Source organism: Mustela lutreola, chromosome 8 (genome assembly GCF_030435805.1).
Source record: "Mustela lutreola isolate mMusLut2 chromosome 8, mMusLut2.pri, whole genome shotgun sequence".
Taxonomy (NCBI): domain Eukaryota; kingdom Metazoa; phylum Chordata; class Mammalia; order Carnivora; family Mustelidae; genus Mustela; species Mustela lutreola.
Genome location: NC_081297.1, coordinates 111,800,046 through 111,816,513, shown reverse-complemented (window position 1 = coordinate 111,816,513; position 16,468 = coordinate 111,800,046).

Sequence of the window (16,468 nt, the reverse complement as noted above, 5' to 3'; positions counted from 1 at the left end):
GTTTTTACTGAGGCACTAAGTGAACTGAAACATCAACCTGCAACTAGTCCTTATATAAAATTTTGTGTAAAAAGAGATTTTAAATTTAGATCAAAATTTCAAATAAGAATATATCAAACATACGGATATATAATCAAACAGTACTCAAGATTGGTTTATGTTTTTTTTAAGATAAAGTTAGAGTTTTGTTATCCTTGGTTTGTTTTGGGTGCTATTTAAAGGACCCAAATCTTTGTTTTGAAAATCAAACACTTAGAAATGTAAATTTAGTAAAGGATGGCAGTAATTTAATATATGTGCACATATGTCATTGTCCTCATATCCATGCATACCAAATGAGAAAATACTATTATAGTGGTAAATTGGGAGATAGGAATCAGGCACTGATCCATACAATGGACCAGAAATTTAACTAACTATTCAGAATCTCCATGTACCTAATGGAGATGAAACCATCTCTAAACCTCCTGGGTAGAATTCTTGTACGGAAGATTTCACTTTAAAAAGAGCAATCTCTTAGAAAGCTTTCCAAGGTCAGTTTAAGAGAATTTTTCTATGAGTAAAACAGGATAGGTTGAAGCTTTTCAATAAAGTAAAGATTATTCTTTTTATACCTTCTATTCTGAAGTAGAGAGCTTTGGTAAGTTAAAAGACTGGAGCAAGTATAGAGCTTTTATGGACCACAATGCAATGTCGGCTACCTTGCAGAGAACCATACATCTCTATTTAATAATCCATCCTCTAACAGCCTTGGGATTCCAGATAAATTTGAATGAATCAGCCTTGATTTTTCAGACAGAATTAGAGAACCTCTGGTTTATCGGGCAAACTTGTACCTGTAATAGTGTAATGACAAAGTAGAAGACAATCTTAGATAAATGTCAGCTAAGATTACAGTTAAAACTCATGCCCAATTGGGTCTTGTCTGTGCGAAATGCTCTTTATATCTTTGTTTTATCAATTTATCAAGTGGCACTTACATTTTATAGAAACTTTCAACATTTATTACTTTCAGAAAGGAAAGAATATAAAAATTGAAAAAGTTCTGCACATTGATTTACAGCTCGTACTAAAGTTTAAAAGATAAAATAAAAATATAATTCTATCTTGTGCTCTTTCAACTCTGTTTATAAAAAAAAACTTCTTGTGTGTGTAAAACTGTAAACCAGTAACTCTTTCACGAACAAAATTTTATTGATATTGTCTACAAATTGAAATACTCCAAAGTTGACAGATCAGAATTTTTTTTAACTTTAGTTTTTCCTATTCAATATATGTAGTTTTAAATTGGAGATATAACTAGAAGGTGAAGTAATTAATTTTTCCTCAACTTATAATAGTCAACAAGGAACCTAGCTGTACTTTTCCATTCCTGCTAGACTAATGAAAGGTATATGATCGTCTCTGGGAAGATTAGATTGGATATTAATGAAGTGAGGCATTAGCTTTTCAAAAGTTCACACCAAATTCTGTTATTTATAAAAATATTTTGGGGCACCTGGGTGGCTCAGTTGGTTAAGCAACTGCCTTCGGCTCAGGTCATGATCCCAGCGTCCTGGGATCGAGTCCCACATCGGGCTCCTTGCAGGGAGCCTGCTTCTCCCTCTGCCTCTGCCTGCCATTCTGTCTGCCTGTGCTTGCTCTCTCCCCCTCTCTCTCTGATAAATAAATAAAATCTTAAAAAAATATATTTTAAAGATATTTTAAAACATGATTTAATACATATTAATTATAAAAATAATACACATTCACTGTAGAAATTTGGAGATAAATATATAAAGAAAATTAATGTCTCTAATCTTATTTTCTAGCTTTCAGTTCCCAGCATATAGAATATTATCTTGATATACTAATCTTTAGCATTTTCATATGTATGTGTATGCATATCTATATAAAATTGGAATTGTATTTATGATTAGATAAATTTAAATCATGTTTTGCTCTTTTTAGATTGTTTTTAAAATATTTTCTGTTCCTAAATATTCTTTCAAAGAACTTTAATTTGTACATAATAGTCTATATCAGTACCATTATTTACATATCTGTTTATTAGAATAAACATTCTCCTGCACTAGGTGAAGCACAATATAGTGGCTGAATGGGAATACCAGTTGAGGAGAATAGGGCTTTTGCTGCAGAATCAGACATATAAACAAATAATATAAGAGAATAAGGAAGAAAAATTATATGAAAACAAAATCTAGAAATCACTTACAATTATGAAGAAATAAATTTAAAAGTTCCAAATTGTAGAGATTAATGTACCATATTACATTATTTTACTTGAATTAAAGTTGATTTTTTGTATTTTTTTGGTCTCAAACTAAATAACTTACCAAGTTGAAGCCATATATACAGTTTCAGTATTTCAATTCATTCTTGTATTTTAATTCAAATGATAAGTCTTCCATATAATTATGTATTTTGTACCGCATTCCAGATGTGATAAGCAGATTAACATTATTTCCACATTATGCAATCTGACTAGCCATGAGTAAAAAAAAAAATCCACTATGTTCTTTGCCACTTTGTAGCTCTCATAGAGGGGAAAAATTTTTGAAAAAATATTTAATAAACCTTCTTAATAAGTGAATCTCTGCCAATTAAGATTGTTCTTTTATTTAAATAACATAAGGGGACAGAAACAGTAACTGATCGAAAGCATGCAAGTTCACTCATAGAAGCAATTGGCAATACTGTTGTATCTTTTGAAAAAGAAATTCATCTGGTATTGACTGAGATAGGAGAGAAGAAAATCTGTTCCTGAGTTTTATTGGAAATATCATTGAATATTGGGTTTTAGTTTTTAGGTTTTGGGGGTTGTCATACGTTTGATTGCAAAATGTAAAATATTAGTTATAAAGTTTTAAAGTTTTCACATAAATACAAGAAATAAAGAAAATAAATGCATAATTCTAATTAAGCATTGAACTAATTTTTCCTTTCTTATATTCTTCGTGATAGCCAGTTATATACATCTAGTTCGATTGTTATTTAAGATAAGGACAAGTGTAAAAGCCAATTAGTAAATTTAAGTATGTAATAAAGTATGTACTTATATCAATGAATAGATCATCCAGACAAAATATGAATAATGACTTGAAAATATATAGTAGACCAGGTGGACTTAACAGATATATATATATATATATATATATATATATATATATATATATATTTATATATGTGTATATATATACATATATAACATAACAAAATGCATTAAAGACTTAACAGATATATATATTCATTTATATTTATATTTATATTTATATTTATATATATATAATATTCTGTCCAAAAGCAAAGAATGTACATGGAACATTCTCCAAGATAGATCATAGAGTAAGCCACAATAAAGTCTTAATAAATTTAAAATTGAAATTATATAAAGTATCTTTGCTCACCACAATGGTATAAAAATAAGTACTATAAGAAAACCAGAAAATTCACAAGTATGTGGAGATAACCAGCATCTTCCTGAAGATCCATAGGTAATGAAGAAATCAATAGGAAACAAACAAAAACAATAGTTTGAGAGTAATAAAATGGAAATTTAACATACCAAAACTTATGGGATGCAGCAAAAACAGTTCTAAGAGGAAGGTTCATAGTGATTAATGCCTACCTCAAGAAATGTGAAAAAAAATGTCAACAACGTAACTTTACACCTCAAGGAACTAAAACAAATCAAACCCAAAGTTAGGAGAAGGAAAGGAATAACAAAGATCAAAGTGGAAATGAATGAACTAGAGATTAAAGAGAAACAAACAAACAAACAAAAACCCAGAAAAGATCAGTGAAACTAAAAACTGGTTCTTTGAAAAGATAAAGTTGACATAACTTCAGCTAAGGTTACCAGAGAGAGAATATAGGAAAGAGAGAGTATGCTCAAATAAACAAAATCAGATGAAAGAAGAGACAATACTACAGAAATACAAAGGATTGTGAGACTGGTATAAACAAGTACATGCCAACAAATTGAACAACCTAGAAGAAATAGATAAATTCCTGGAAACATACAGCCCATCAAGACTGAGTCATTAAAAAATTCAAAATAAGAACAATTTACTAGTAAGGAGAGTGAGTCAATAATTAAACACTTTCCAATAAGCCCAAGTCCACAACCAGACAGATTTACTGGTGAATTCTAATAAACATTCAAAGAATTAATTCCAATCCTTCCCAAACACTTCCAAAGGAAAAAAAAATAGAGAAGGAAACACTTGCAAATTAATTTTATGACTATGTCTTAATTCTAAAAACAGACCAGAACACCAAAAGAAAAAAAAAATTACAGGCCAATACCTTTGGTGAACATAGATGTAACAATTCTCTACAAAATATTAGCAAACTGAATTCAAAACAATACATTGCACAGTTCATACACCATGATCAAGCAGATTTATGCCAAGGATGCAAGGATGATTCCACATCCTCAAATCAAATTTAACAACACATTTAAAAGATCATATACCATGTTCAAGCAGATTTATGCCAGGGATGCAAGGATGATTCAACATCCTCAAATCAATCAATGTGATACATAACATTAATGAAACAAAGCATAAAAATCATATCATCTCAACATTATCTCAATTGATGCAGAAAAAAGCATTTGACAAAATTCAGTATGCATTTATAGTAAAAATCTCAGCACAGTGGGTATAAGGGGAACGAACTTCAACATAATAAAGGCCATATATGACAAACCTACAACTAACATCATAGTCTATCTATGGTGAAAAGCTAAAAGCTTTTCCTTTAAGATAAGAAAATGCCCACTCTTCACACTTTTATTCAACAAAGTATTTTAAGTCTTAGTCACAACAGTTAGGCAAGAAAACAAACAAACAAACAAACAAACAGTAAAAAGCATTCAAATTGGAAAGGAAGACTGTTGCTATTTACAGATAGCATGATATTGTATACAGAAAACACTAAAGACTTCCCTTAAAAAATTTTTATAAATAATCAACAAATTTAGTAAAATTTCAGGATATAAAATTGGTATACAAAAATCTGTTGTATTCCTCTAAATTTCTAATAAAGAGCTGTCAGAAAGAAAAATTAAGAACACAATCTCATTTATAATTTCAACAACAAGAAATAAGGAATAAATTCAACCAAGGAAGTGAAAGACCTGTACACTGAAAAATATGAAACATAGCTGAAAGAAATTGAAGATGATTGAAATAAATAAAGATATTTTGTGCTCACCAGTTGAAAGAATGTTTTTAAAATGTCCATACTACCCAAAGCAATCTACAGATTCAATGCAATCCTATGAAAAACCCAATGATAATTTTTCACAGAAATAGAACAAAGCATCCTAAAATTTGTATAGAAACACATAAGGCCCTGAATAGTCAAAGCAAAAAGCAAAAAAAAAAAAAAAAAAAAAAAAAAGAAAGAAAAAAAAGAAAAGGCTTTGTGTCTCTCAAGAGGAATAAAGCTGGAAACTTCAAACCCCCAGAGTTTAAACTATATTACAAATCTAAAGTAATCATAGGCATAAAAATAGACACTTAGATCAATGGAACAAAATAGAGAACTCAGAAATAAACCTACACATACATGTGCAATTAATTTATGACAAAAAAGCCAACAGTATACATTGGAGAAAGAATAGTTTCTTCAATAAATGGTGCTTGGAAAACTAGACACCTACCTGGAAAGAATGAAACTGGGCCACTATCTCTCATCATACTCAAAAATTAAGTCAAAATGCATTAAAGACTTAAATGTAAGACCCGAAGCCATAAAACTCCTAGAAGAAACCAGATGGTAAACTTCTTGACATCTATTGTGGTCCTCATTTTTTGAATCAGGCACCAAAAGCAAAAGCAACAAAAGCAAAGCAAAGCAAAACAAAACAAAACAAAACAAAAAACAAGTAGGACTACATTAAATTGAAAACCCCTATCCAACAAAAGAAACCATCAATAAAATGAAAAAATATACTGAATGAGAGAAAATATCTGATATGCAGTTAATTTTCAAAATTTATGGAGAACACATATAGTGCGATAGCAAAAATCCCAAAATAATTGGATTAAGAAATGGGCAGAAATTCTGAATAGACATTTTTCCAAAAAAGACAGATGAATGGAAAATAAGTACATGCAATGATGCTCAGTATTACTAATGATCAGAAAAATGCAAATAAAATATCAGGTATCAGGGGTGCCTGTGTGGCCCAGTTGGTTAAGCAACTGCCTTCAGCTCAGGTCATGATCCTGGAGTCCCGGGATTGAGTACCGCATCAGACTCACTGCTTGGCGGGGAGTCTGCTTCTTCCTCTGACCCTCCCCCTTCTCATGCTCTCTCTCTCTCTCAAATAAATAAATAAAATCTTTAAAAAAAAATTAGGTATCAGGTCATACCTGTTAGAATTGCTATTCTTAAATAGACAAAATGTAACAGTATCCAGTGAGGATGTGGGAACCATTGTGTGCTGTTGAAGGCAATGTAAATTGGTGCAACCACTAAGGAAAACAGTAGTGAGGTACTTAAAAAAATTAAAAATAGAACTGTCATATGATCTAGAAATTCCAGCTCTGAGTATTTATTTAAAGAAAAATGAAAACACTAGCTGGAATAGATATATATGCATCCCCATATTTATTGTAGCATTATTTGTAACAGCTTAGATATGGTAACAACCATTAAAGTAACCATTAATGGATGAACTGATAAAGAAGATGTGAATTGTGCTTGTGTGTGTGTGTATGTGTGTGTATGGAGTATATGGAATGGAATGGTATATTATTCAGCCTTAAAAAGGACTGAAATCTTGCCCTTTACAACAACATAGATGAATTTGGGGGCGTTTATGCTGAGTGAAATAAGTCAGAGAAAGACAGATACCATATGTTCTAATGTACATGTGGAATTTAAAAAAAAAAAAAAAAAAAAAAAAAACAAGACAAAAGTTTTGGATACCGAAAACAAATTGGTGGTTGCCAAAAGTTGGGAAAGCAAGGAGTAAAATGGATGAAGGGGGTCAAAAGATTAAAATGAAATTATAAAAAAATAAGTATAGCAGGGTGACTATAAAAACAGTGTATTTTATATTGCAAGTTGCTCAGAGAGTTGTTCTTAGCAGTCCTCATCAGAAAAAATTGTAAGACATTAACTAGATTTGTTTGTAATGATTATTTTGAATATATACAAATATTAAATTATTATGTTTTTCATCTGAAACAATGTTTTAACAAACAATTGTTTAAAAAAAGGGAGATGATGTGGTTTTACAAATAGTACTGTCTAAAACTTCACTCGGCATAATGAGGGAATTCAGGGAATAATTCTGTTTCTTTTTTTATTTTAAGACTTTATTTATTTATTTGACAGAGATCACAAGTAGGCAGAGAGGGAGGCAGGGGTGTGAGGGAAGAAGCAGGCACCCTGCTGAGCAGAGAGCCCAATGCCAGGCTCCATTCCAGGACTCTGAGATCATGACCTGAGCCAAAGGCAGGGACTTTAACCCACTGAGTCACCCAGGTGCCCCAATACTTCTGTTTCTTTTTTTTTTTTTTTAAATACCTTATAACAGTCTAGAGAGGGGAGAGAGGCAAGATGGTGGAGGAGTAACAGACTGAAACAATATCATATCCCAGGAGTTCAGCTAGAGAGGTATCAAACCATTCAGAACACCTACAAACTCAGCAGGAAATAGAAGAGAAGAAGTGAAACAATTATAGGAACAGAAAATTGACCACTTTCTGGTCATGTGGAAAACTGAATCTAAAGCAACGGGAAGATAGACTGGTGGGGGGTGAGGCTAGCCCTTGACAAGTGGTGGAGCAATGGAGCACAAAATCTGAACTTGTATAATTCTGCTTCACTGAGGGGCGTCACTCCAGAGGCTAAGCAGGGGTAGAGCCCTTGCAGGGACAGTGTGGTCTCAGGTCCTGTGGGTCACAGAAAGATCAGGGTGTCTGAGTGTGGCAGAACTGCCAGGTATCAGAGTGGAGAAGCCGGCAACAGAGACAGAGCTGAGGAGTGAGCATTCAGATCAGGGTTACCTTAAACCATGATCCAAGGCACAGTCGGGACACTGCTCTTTGAGCAGGAACCCCACGAGTGGCACATCTGGGGAGAATAGCCTTCCTGCTCTGGGAGAAGCAGTGTGGCAGGAATCTGCTGGGTTTGGAGACACCAAATAGGGCTGTGTGCCAGAGACAGAAATGCTCGGTCACAGGCCGGGTGAGCTCAGAGTGTCGCTGGAAACAAGAGAGACAGGAGTGATTGCTTTTCTTTGAGGGGGCACTGAGGAGTGGGGCCCCGAGGTCTTGGCTCCCCAGTGCCGGAGATTGGGAGGCTGTCATTTTTATTCCTGTCCTTCAAAGCTCTACAAAAGCATTCAGGGAACAAAAGCTCCAAGAGTGAACCCGAGCAGATTACTTAGCTCCATCCCTGGTAAGGGTAGTGCAATTCTGTCTCAGGGAAAGACATTTGAGAATCACTACAGCAGGCCCCTACCCAGAAGATCAGGAAGAACATCCAGCCAAGACCAAGCTCACCAATCAAGGAAAACAGCTGAAATCCAGAGCTAGGGGAAAGCAATGCATAGAATTCATGGCTTTTCTCCCATGATCCTTTAGTCTTCTGAAGTTAATTATTTTAATTTAATTTTTTTTTCTTATTTTATTTTTAAAATTTTTCCTCTTTCCTCTTTTATCATTTTAAAACTAGTTTATCTTAACAATACCTTTATTTAAAAAAATATTTTTAAACCTTCATTGTTATAGTCATATTTTAGCCCTTCGTTGTATTGAATCTTATTTTTTGTACATATATAGGATTTTTTTTTTCCTAAAAAATTTTGGGACACAATTTCTTCTAATAGAAAATAATGACAATATACCCTAATCTAGCACATGGCTTTGCTTTACTCTCCAGCCTGTGCACATTCCCTCCTCCTTTCTTTTTATTTTTTTTCCAACCAACTTATCTTATCAATTCCTTTTTTAGAATTTTTAAAAATTTTCATCCTTACAGTCATAAGTCATATTGCATCCCTTCATTGTGTGTACCCAAATATATATATATATATATATATATATATATATATATATATATATATTTCTTTTTATTTTCTTTCTTTAAAATTGGGAGAGACCAGAAACTCTTTCTGGAGAAATAAAATAACTAAAATTTAACCAAGTTGAAATTAAAAAGCTATTAATGAGGTGTAATAAAAAATGGAGGCTCTTACTGCTAGTTTAAATGAGGCAGAAGAGAGAATTAGTGATATAGAAGATCAAATGATGGAGAATAAAGAAGCTGAGCAGAAGAGAGACAAACAACTACTGGACCATGAGGGAGAATTAGAGAGATAAGTGATACCATAAGATGAAACAATATTAGAATTTTAGGGTTCCAGAAGAAGAAGGAAGTGAGAGAGGGGCAGAAGGTATATTGGAGAGAATTATAGTTGAGAATTTCCCTAGTACAGCAAAGGGGACAAGCATCAAAATCCAGGAGGCATAGAGAACTCCCATCAAAATCAATAAAAATACATCCACATCCCATCCTCTAATAGTAAAATTACAAGTCTTAGTGACAAAGAAAAAATCCTGAAAACAGCTCAGGACAAGAAGTCTGTAACATACAATGGTAGAAATATGAGATTGGCAACAATCTTATCCACAGAAACCTGGCAGGCCAGAAAGAACTGGCATGATATATTCAGAGCACTAAATGAGAAAAAAATGCAGCCAAGAATACTATATCCAGCTTGACTATCATTGAAAATAGAAGAAGAGATAAAAAGCTCCCAGAGCAAACAAAAATTAAAAGAATGTGCAAACACCAAACCAGCCCTATAGGAAATATTGAAAGGGTTCTTCTAAGCAAAGAAAAAGCCTAAAAGTAGTAGTTAGAAAGGAACAGAGATAATATACAATAACAGTCATCTTACAGGCAATACAATGGCACTAAATTCATATCTTTCAATAGTTACCCTGAATGTAAATGGGCTAAATGCCCCAGTCAAGACACAGGGTATCAGAATGGATAAAAAACCAAAACCCACCTATATTCTGTCTACAAGAAACTCATTTTAGACCCAAAGACACCTCCATATTTAAAGTAGGGGGGAGGTGGATAACAATTTTCCATATTAATGGACATCCAAAGAAAGCTGAGGTGGCAATCCCTATATCAGGTAAATTAGGTTTTAAGCCAAAGGCTATAATAAGAGATGAGGAAGGACACTATATCATACTCAAAGGGTCTGTCCAACAAGAAGATCTAACAATTTTTAATATCTATGCCCCTAACATGGGAGCAGCCAACGATATAAACCAATTAATAACAAAATCAAAGAAAAACACTGACAATGATACAATAATAGTAGGGGACTTTAACACCCCCCTCACTAAAATGGAAAGATCATCCAAGCAAAAGATCAACAAGGAAATAAAGGCCTTAAATGAATCACTGGACCAGATGCACATCACAGATATATTCAGAACATTTCAGCCAAAAACAACAAAATACATTCTTCTCTACTGTACATGGAACGTTCTCCAGAATAGATCCCATCCTGGGTCAAAGACCTAACTTTGACCTGACAGGTACCAAAAGATTAGAATTATTCCCTACATATTTTCACACTACAATGTTCTGAAGCTAGAGCTCAATCACAAGAGGGAAGTTGGAAAGAACTCAAATACATGGAAGCTAAAGAGCCTCCTACTAAAGAATGAATGGGTCAGCCAGGAAATTAAAGAAGAATTGAAAAAAAATCATGGAAATAAATGAAAATCAAAACACAACTATTCAAAATATGTGGGACATAGCAAAGGTGACAAAAAAAAAGAAGGAGGGGGAGTTATTCCAGGGCTGCGAGGGTGGTTCAATAACTGCAAATCAATCAATGTCATACAATACATTAATAAAAGAAAGGATATAGCAATAAAAGCCTTTCTCAAGAAACAAGAAAGGTCTTAAGTATACAACCTAAATGTACACTTGAGGAGTAGGAGAAAGAACAGCAAAGAAACCCTAAACGCAGCAGGAGAAAGAAAATAATAAAGAGCAGAAATCAATAAAATGGAAACCAAAAGAACAGTAGAACAAATCAATGAAACTAGGAGCTGGTTCTTTGAAAGAATAAATAAGATTGATAAACTCCTGGCCAGACTTATCAAAAAGAAAAGAGAAAGGACCCAAATAAATAAAATCATGAATGATAGAGGAGAGATCACAACTAACACCAAAGAAATACAATTATAAGAACATACTATGAGCAACTCTATGCAAACAAATTAAACAATCTAGAAGAAATGGATGAATTCCTAAAAATGTATAAACTACCAAATCTGAACCAGTAAGAAACCTGAACAAACCTATAGCCATTAAAGATTTTGAAGCAGTCATCAAAAATCTCCCAACAAATAAGAGCCCAGCACCAGATGGCTTCCCAGGGGAAATCTACCAAACATTTAAAGAAGAATTAATTCCTATTCTCCTGAAACTGTTCCAAAAAATACAAATGGAAGGAAAACTTTGAAACTTAATTTATGAGGCCAGCATTACCTTGATCCCCAAACCAGACAAAGACCCACCAAAAAGGAGAATTACAGACCAATATTCTTGATGAACACGGATGCAAAAATTCTCACCAAAATACTAGCCAATAGGATCCAACAGTATTAAAAGGATTATTCACCACGACCAAGGGGAATTTATTTCAGGGCTGCGAGGTTGTTTCAATAACTGCAAATCAATCAATGTCATACAATACATTAATAAAAGAAAGAACAAAGCCTTATGGTACTCTCAATAGATACTAAAAAAGCATTTGACACAGTACAGCATCCTTTCTTGACCAAACTCTTCAAAGTGTAGGGATAGAGGTTACATACCTCAATACCAACAAATCCATCTATAAAAAACCCACATATCATTATCAATGGGGAAAAACCGAGTTTTTCCCCTAAAGTCAGGAACACAGCAGGGATGTCCACTATCACCACTGCTCTTCAACAGAGTACTAGAAGTCCTAGTCTCAGCAATCAGACAACAAAAAGAAATAAAAGGCATCTGAATTGGCAAAGAAGACAAACTCTCACTCTTTGCAAATGATATGATACATTATGTGGAAAACCCAAAAGACTCCACTCCAAAACTGTTGCAACTCATACAGGAATTCAGTAAAGTGTCAGGATATAAAATCAATGCACAGAAATCAGTTGCATTTCTATACATCAACAACAAGATAAAAGAAAGAGAAATTAAGGAGTCAATCCCATTTGCAATTGCACCCAAAACCATAAGATACCTAGGAATCAACCTAAACAAAGAAGCAAAAACCTGTACTCAGAAATCTATAAAGTAATCATGAAAGAAATTGAGGAAGGAATAAAGAAATGGAAAAATGTTCCATGCTCATGGATTGGAAGAACAAATATTGTGAAAGTGTCTATGCTACTTAAAGCAATCTACACATTTAATGCAATCCTTATCAAAATACCATCCATTTTTTTTCAAAGAACTGGAACAAATGATCCTAAAATTTATATTGAGTCAGAAAAAAACTCAAATAGTCAGAGGAATGTTGAAAAAGAAAGCCAAAGTTGGTGACATCACAATTTCAGACTTCAAGCTCTATTACAAAGCTGTCATCATCAAGAGAGTATGGTACTGACACAAAAACAGACACATAAATCAATGGAACAGAATAGATAGCCCGGAAATGGACCCTCAACTCTATGGTCAAGTAATCTTCTACAAAGCAGAAAAGAATGTCCAGTGGAAAAAAGACAGTCTCTTCAACAAATGGTGTTGGGAAAACTGGACAGCTACATGCAGAAGAATGAAACTGGACCATTTCCTTACATCACACACAAAAAATAGACTCAAAATGGATGAAAGATTTCAATGTGAGACAGGAATCCATCAGAATCCTTGAGGACAACACAGGCAGCAACCTCTTCGACCTCAGCCACACCAACTTCTTCCTAGAAACATCCTCAAAGGCAAGGGAAGCAAGATATTTGCAAATGACATATCAGATAAAGGCTAGTATCCAAATTCTATAAAGAATTTATCAAACTCAACACTGAAAGAACAAATAATCCAGTCAAGAAGTGGGCAAAGGACATATACAGACATTTTTGCAAGGAAGACATCCAAATGGCCAACAGACACATGAAAAAAGTGCTCAACAACACTTGGATTCAGGGAAATACAAATCAAAACCACAATGAGATACCACCTCACAGCAGTCAGAATGGCTAAAATTAACAAGTCAGGGAATGACCGATATTGGAGAGGATGTAGAGAAAGGGGAACCTTCCTACCCTGTTGGTGGGAATGCAAGCTGCAACTCTGAAAAACAACATGGAGGTTCCTCAACAAGTTGGAAATAGAGGTTCCCTACCACCTAGCAATTGCACTTCTGGGTTTTTACCCTAAAGATAAAAATGTAGTGATTGAAGGGGCATGTGCACCTGAATGTTTATACCAGCAATGTCCACGATAGCCAAACTGTGGAAAGAATCTAGATATCCATCAACAGATGAATGGATAAAGAAGATGTGGTTTGTGTATGTGTATGTATGTATATATATCTATATAGATACACACACACACACACACACACACACACACACACACAATGAAATACTATGCAGCCATCGAAAGAAATAAAATCTTGCCATTTGCAATGACATGGATGGAACTAGAGGGTATTATGCTGAGCAAAATAAGTCAATCAGAGAAAGGCAATTATCATATAATCTCCCTGATATGAGGAATTTGGGAGGCAGAGTGGGGGGTTGGGGAGTACAGATGGAAAAAAATGAAACAAGATGGGATCAGGAGGGAGACAAACCATAAGAGACTCTTAATCTTACAAAACAGACTGAGGGTTCCTGGGGGGAGTGGGGCTGTGGAGAGGGTGGTTGGATCATGTATTTTGGAGATAGCACGTGATATGGTGAGTGCCGCAAAGTGTATAATCCTGACAATTCACAGACCTGTACCCCTGGGGCAAATAGGACATTATTAATAAAATAGTAATTGTTAATAAAATAATTAAAATAGGACATAATAAAATAATAAAATTGTTAATAAAATAATTAAAATTACCTTATAAACTTATCAGATTACAAACTGTCTTACCAAATTAAACACACACGCTAATTCTGAGGAGTTAAACATTTGCCCCAAACGAGATGGCTGGAATGTGAGTTCCAGAGTATGATACATGATCTGAATTTATCTGTAAAGCTTTCATATATAGTTCATTGTTCAAGCCCCCTTGAATCAAATTGGAAAAATGGCAACTATAAATGTATGAGAGGGGTACAGCTTCAGAGTGGGACATTTTAATCATGATGAAATGTATATTCTTCTTTCCAGTGGAGGAAAAGCATTTCCAGTTACTTATAACTGAAAATGAAACCCAACTGTTTAAAAACTTTTAAAAAATTATTTATTTAGTTAGAGAGAGAGAGAGTGAGAGCAGAGGAGGAGAAAAGGGAGATAAAGAGAATCTTCAGCAAAGTCCCTGCTGAGCATGAAGTCTCCCATCTTAGAACCCTGAGATCATTAACTGAGCCAAAATCAAGAGTCAGAATCTGAAATGACTGAGCTACCCAAGTATCCCGCTTGTTCAAATACTTTTTTAAAGGAACTTATTTACCATGATAATAATATATACTCTATGTAAATTCTGTCCACTTATGTTTGATTATAAGCCTATAGACATCCAAAATTAAATGTATATGATTCACTTTGTACATAAATGCATTTTGTCCTCATAACTCCCCCATATATATTCATTTTGAAGAATGAAGAGAGGTGATGGGTTACATACAGTCTTTCTCACATATTTAATATGGTAGATGTTTTAAAATTTATATTACCACGAATGTGCACAAATGTGGGTGGGGAACTGAAATTTTCCATGCACAGTTGGATAGGCAATGCAGAAATATCCACAGAGAATTTGGATACACAATGCATGGATAGTGTATGGATAACCTAGATATGTAAAACTCAAGCCATGGACCTTAACAGCATCATCATGTTCAACCAGTGAAACTAATTAGTACCCACTCTAAACTTCTGGGCCAAGCAACTTAAAAGATTATTTTGAGCAGTTTAGAAAGGGTCTTTTTGGATCCTTATAATAAAGTCTTCTCATGTGATAAAAATAAGAGTTAATTAGTATATTCTAGAGCCTTGGGTGGGGGGGAGTAATGTTTTATTCAAAGGAATAACTTAGTCATATGTTGAGTAAAGAAATGTTTTCATATCTTTAGTTGTTTATTTGTTGCAGACCATTTGGAGTGTAGGTTAACTGAAAATTCATTTTATACAGTCAATTTTAAAATGCAATTAATAATTTATATTTGAAAACATTCATCATATATGAGAAACAAATTAGCCCAAGAGCTCCCCAACCTGCACTTCATCTGCTCAGTGAAGAGTTTGTTGGCATCAGTTCCTGTGGATGGTTTGCAGAAGACCATCCTCTTAAATCCCTAGCAATCACTGGATATCCTCCAGAATCAGCCTTAATTTAAGCTTGAGGGAGAATTAAAGCAGAGGTTCCCTCAAGCTCCAGGGCTCTGAGCTATTTAATCACTACTTTGGCTCTGCCCAGGGCAATCAGCCCATCAGAGCTCTGACTCATTCCTGGGTGAGCCGAATCTGGTGTGGACCTGGGTGGGATGAGAGCTTAATTATACTCTGTCTTTTTCACAGCAGGAACAACCGGTATATTTAGAGTGTTCTGTACTGCCTGAGATCATATTTGATCTACTGACCTGAAGATGAAAACTTTCAATAGGAATTGCTGAATTATGTAATACTTAGTTTCTCATTTTCACTGTATCCTTTACATTCTCTATTCTTCCTTAAGATGAGGATAAGACCTCATCTTAACTACTTCTGACATTTTTATTTCATTGAAACAAGACCACTTTTCTCTTTGGCTTGATCTTCCTTACATCCTAGATTGCCTTAATTTCTTTTTGAATATGAACAGATTCAACTTCCTGATTTTAGGTCAATACCTCTGTTTCCTGTCCTAAACAACTTACTCATGTCATTTAAATCCTCACATAAATTTCCATGAGATAAATTGCCATCTCTGCTTAATAAATCTGAAAACTAAGACTCTGTGACTCTAAGATGGTCTCACCGAAAAAGCAAGTAAATGGTAGGCCACAATAAAATCCAGATCAACCTGAATTCAGAAATTCCATGATCTTAACATTATATACCACTTCACAAAACAAGCCTACCATAAGTTGTGAAAGTGTTTAAACCATTTTTGAAATAGTTATCTTCTCTGAAAACAGAAATGCATTTTCTGTGAATCTGTGGTAATCCACCCACAGTTTTGATTGACTATAATCTTTTGTATGAAGAACTAGATCTTCAATTGAGTAAACTTTTATCAGAGTTTATGATAATTTGACAGTCTCCAATACAGCTAAAA